Here is a 5,517-nt window from a genome sequence, read left to right as displayed (position 1 = left end):
ACACAAATTTCATCACCATTTCAGAAATTTCGACCTCTGTCTGCACCGTGTTGAGACCGGTTGCGACAGAATCAATCTTAGATAACTTTTGCCTCCGCCCTCCCCTCTTCAACCCCCCACCCCCTCCACCACCCGGGGGACCGAGTAATCTTTAATTCAGCCGAGTCCCTTACTTCTTTTGTGGGGACGATGCAATGAATCAGAAGTCGATACTTCATTTACTTATAAGACATTGATAGCACAAGACTAATATATCAAACTTAACGTTCATATAGAGCTTGCTGTATGACATCGAATGACCATCAACAACTACTTTTTAATCTTCAAAACAATAACAGTCTGGGAAAAAATATATTTCTTGGTCTGATCAAAATTTCTAAAATACTGTATTAAGTCCACAAGACGTTCGTTTATGATACACTAATTAGAGATTTGTTGTAGAAATTAAATCTAAAAACAAACAAATGAAGAAAGGACTTTACACTCTCGTATCGATATTTTCCAGAATGTGTACTATTTCGTGTACGAGAAATGTGTAACAAAGCCTTACACACAGACACACACACACACGGCCTTTCTATTTTACAGAATGTATACTATTTCGTGTACGAAAAATGTGTAGCAAGGCTCTACACACAAGGGCTTTTTATTTACCAGAATGTGTACTATTTCGTGTACGAGAAATGTGTAGCAAGGCTCTACACACAAGTGCTTTCTATTTACCAGAATGTGTACTATTTTGTGTACGAGAAATGTGTAGCAAGGCCCTACACACAAAAGAGCTTTTTATTTACCAGAATGTGTACTATTTTGTGTAAGAGATATGTGTAGCAAGGCCCTACACACAAGGGTTTTTTATTTACCAGAATGTGTACTATTTTGTGTAAGAGATATGTGTAGCAAAGCCTTACACACACACGCACAAGGTCTTTCACGTCGATTACATCACCGTGGAAAGGACGGCGTATGAAAAGTACCAAGAGACATTTACAGCTAAGCATGTCATCCCCAGATGTAAACAACCCCGGCTAGAAGGTGACAACGAGTGACGGATGAACTCAAAACAATCCACGATACGTACCAATCGTTTTATCAGAGGAAGTAGTGCCGATAGATGCGTGTAAGTTTCAGGGCTAGAAAAAAATTACACGCGTACACACATACATACACACGCACATACATCCATCCACATGTATACATTTCGCTCTACCACCACATACTCAAGACCAAAGCGAACACCGCCGATAAACTGTGTACAAACCCTGCTTGCCTACTAGAACATGGTTACATAAGCTTTAATTCACAACCGCGGTAGTAATTACGATAATGTTGACAGTGCTTAAGTATTTACATGTTAAGGGACGGGCCATTCCGCACCAAAATGTGCCATTGTACTAATCCAAAGGTTTTCCATGGAAGAGGGGAAAATGCTGGAACGAGACAGAGGTATCGAGAGTGCAGGGAAGGGTCAAAATCTTACCTGGTTATTAACTCCCGCAGAGCTAATGTGCAGTTCCTGCAAGAAGAAGAGGTCCTTCCCTTGTACACATTCACTTTGCACACGACTAAAGGACTTAAATTTCACCGTCCAGAGGCTAAACGAGAGACAGTATACATCCGAAAGAGCGGTTTTGCTGCAGCCGGTACCGCCGACACCTACCCACACACTCACACTCTGAAGTAATGCACAGATATTCCTCACTCGCACCACAATATGGCGGGACCTCCCGGGCCACGATCGATTCAGTGCCGCTTCGACGACCGTTTTCTTTGAAGGCTTTCGCTTTCTGTCGTGTTTTTCGACTTAATTTCACCTTTCGATAACGATATACTCGATTCCATCAGACGATATATCTCAACCATTCACTAATTATGTACCTAGTTCCAGATATTTTCTGTAAATCATCACGCAAAAAGCAAATTAATGAATATTAATTCGCCGTTGGCACCTTGGCTGCAGATTTCGTTATGTTCTGCTTTTCCGATTAAACTTGGCACTTAAGTATATAACGAACACCAATCATTTCAGTCACGTGAGATCAATTATAACGACTGAACTGGACATTAACTTAATTAGGACCCAACGAGAGAAAACAAAACTCATTAGGTCCGCCTTTCGCTTTTGCCTGGCACTGTGGCCGGAGTGCCACTTTCACTGTCGATGAAATTATTTGGGTGTTCTTATTGAACATTGATTCGCATAACTTTTAACTTCTCATTTCACACTAGATCATTAAAGTGATACAAATTATAAAATGACACGCATTCTCTATCGAACTTCCAGTCATGACGAGAAGATATTTAGTTTTTTACTTGTTCTCAGTAACTTTTTTCTTATCTTTTCTACAACAATCTTCGTGGATTGTACGGCTCGCTGACTGTTCCCTTCCCCAGACAAGCTTCAGAATTCTCTTCCATCGTTAGTTTTCCCTTACACGTATGACCTCACATTCTTCTGAGGTCAAGGTCTATTGCTCCTTTATGGGCTACAACAACTGTTCACTTCCCATTCTATTTCTTGCTTTCCTGGGTTTTCCCTTGATAAGAATATTGGGTTTTCCATCAATTGTTCTCTGAATTCCAAATACAAAAAATTGACCATAAATAGCAGGAACAAATTCAGTAATATTATAATAGTAATCTAATATTATGAACAGTTGGAAAAAAATTGCCTTAATTTCTAAAACTGTAAGTTCAAATTTTTTTTACATCAGTTGTTTTAAATATTTACCAACAGAAAATCAAAATTATCCAAAAAGCACAATTGATAGGAATACTAATAATTCCTAATATACATTAAGAAAAGATATTTATTAATCATAAATGGAATCTGGTAATATACATGGATGAGATAACCATCATTTTGTTTTTACGGCCACTGCAGGTAATTTGCCCGATTTCCTTGAAGCCGAGCTTCGGAAAATTCACTAAATATCATTAATTTTAAAGTATCCATCCCTTTTCATACGAAAAGCCTGTCAGAGGCAAATAAAACTTTTTTATAGATTAGTTTCCATCGAGGACTTTTTAATGTAAATAACCTATAGTCCATTTCTTTTAGCGATGCCTATTTGCACCGACTCGCGGCGGTGCCCTTTTAGCTCGGAAGAGTTTCCTGATCGCTGATTGGTTAGAATTATCTTGTCCAACCAATCAGCGAATCGGAAACTTTTCCGAGCTAAAAGGGCAACGCTGCGAGTCGGTGCAAATATGCATCGCTAAAAGAAATGGACTATAGTTTCACCTTTTTCAAAGTTTGTGTTTCTACCTACAATATTGAAACCATGTGGATTTACTGTAATTTTTAAAAAGAGCACATTTAATATATTGATCTAGAATTTCCCAAAGCAGAGGAAAGGATGCATTTATTAAATTTCAGGCAATCAATGTGGTAAAAAAACATATTGGGCTAAGTAGAAAAGCAATAGAAACATGATCGAAAAAACACACATTATTATATGATGTAAGAACGGCTAACACTGCCAGCAGCCCTTTTCAGCATACGAATGAATGAAATAACACTATCAATTGGAAAGCTGATGAAGACTATACATATTGCATACATTTTTAAAACAAACATTACCGAGGCGCGCGCACGCACGCACACACACACACACACACACACACACACATATATATATATATATATAATATATATGTGTGTGTGTATATATATGTATATATATATATATATATGTATATATATATATATATATTATATATATATATATATATATTAATTCCACGGTGAATTGGTACACATATCTGACAATTAGTGGACTTTGGCAGAGAGAGAGAGAGAGAGAGAGAGAGAGAGAGAGAGAGAGAGAGAGAGAGACGGGGATAGTAAAAGCTTCCACATAAAAAGAATTTTCAAATTGACAACTATAAAAAGGAAAAAAAATTCTTGAAGCTATGCTTTCTACTGTAAAATGAAGTAAAGTTGATAATATATTCCAAAATGCCTCAAGATACAAATCGGCAATGTATTGAAAATTAATTCCAAAATATGGATGACATTGGATGACCATCAACAACTATTTTCAATCTTCAAACAATAAAATAAAGTCTGGAAAAAATATATTTCTTCGTCTGATCAATTCTTCTTCCCTCGAGGAGTTAACTACTGCACCGGAATTTGTTCAGTGGTCACTTTCCTCTTGGTAAGGGTAAAAGAGACTCTTAGCTATGGTAAGCAGCTCTTCTAGAAGAACACTCCGAAATCAAACCATTGTTCCCTAGTCTTGGGTAGTGCCATAGCCTCTGTACCATGGTCTTCCACTGTCTTGGGTTAGAGTTCTCTTGTTTGAGGGTATCAGTCGGGCACACTATTCTAACTTATTTCCTCTTTCTCTTGCATTGTTAAAGTTTTTATAGTTTATATAGGAAAAAATTTCGTTTAATGTTGCCTTGTTTCTTTTCTTCACTGGACTATTTTCCCTGTTGGAACTCCCTGGGCTTATGGCATCCAGCTTTTCCAACTAGGGGTTGTAGCTCAGCAAGTAATGATAATAATAATAATAAATAATAATAATAATAATAATAATAATAATGTAAAATATTGTAACGTATTCTTAATAAATATACAAAATTTAGAAATGCATTAACATTAAATTCCTGAATATAGCCCTTTAAAATTCTGTAGCCTACCCTTATATATCCACAGTAAATTTCGAAATATTTCACAATAAACTCCCAGAATACAGCCATATAAAATCTTGAAACGTAACCTTGATATATCATCATAAATTCTCTAAAGTTTCACAACAAATTCCTAAAATATAGCAAAACATTATTCTGCAACGTATTCCTAACATATTCCAAACTATACCAACATAACAATTCCTTGTATCCGCAATTAGATCCCAGACAGTAACCACTAAAATATGAGACTTATCCACATCAAATTTCTAATATATGACCATTTACAATTCCTACAACATATTTCTCAATAAATTCAGCAGAATAAATTCATAAAATTTTGCAACGTAATCCACAATAAATTATCAGATTGAAATCGGAATAAATTCTGCAAAGTACCCAAAATATAATGCCCGAATATAATCATTTAATATTTTGCCAGAATACATCCACGTACGATTCTGCGATGAATTCACAATAATATCCAAGAATTCAGCACACTATAGTTCTGCAACATATCCACATTGAATTCCCAAGATATATCAACAAAGTTTTTGCAATGTATGCATAATAAATTCCAGAATTTATCAACAGAAAATTCTGCAGCATATCTCCAGTAATTTCTAAGAATATAGCAATGTAATATTATGCGAGGTATCCAATTTAAACTCCCAGAATCTATCTTCATAAAATTATGCAAAATATCGATAACATATTCCCAGAATGTAAAAAATTTTTCTTTAAATGTATCCACATCAAATTCTGCAACATGCACAATAATTCCCTGAATTTATCCACCTAAATCCTTACATAGTATCCTTATCAAATACATATCATCCTTATCAAATACATATCATCCTTATCAAATACATAGTA

At 35.7% G+C, this 5,517-nt stretch overlaps 1 long non-coding RNA gene across 1 annotated transcript in view; it reads right to left on the bottom strand.

Moving 5' to 3' along the window:
• The window catches only part of LOC137622476 (uncharacterized), a 535,846-nt gene extending 534,144 nt beyond the window's left edge, over positions 1–1,702 (bottom strand). The window contains exon 1 of the long non-coding RNA XR_011040453.1: positions 1,481–1,702. This is a non-coding gene — a long non-coding RNA (uncharacterized lncRNA). The remainder of the gene's footprint in view (positions 1–1,480) is intronic.
• Between the last annotated feature and the right edge of the window lie 3,815 nt (positions 1,703–5,517).

Source organism: Palaemon carinicauda, chromosome 2 (assembly GCF_036898095.1).
Source record: "Palaemon carinicauda isolate YSFRI2023 chromosome 2, ASM3689809v2, whole genome shotgun sequence".
Lineage (NCBI taxonomy): Eukaryota > Metazoa > Arthropoda > Malacostraca > Decapoda > Palaemonidae > Palaemon > Palaemon carinicauda.
This window is presented reverse-complemented; position numbering and strand designations above follow the sequence as displayed.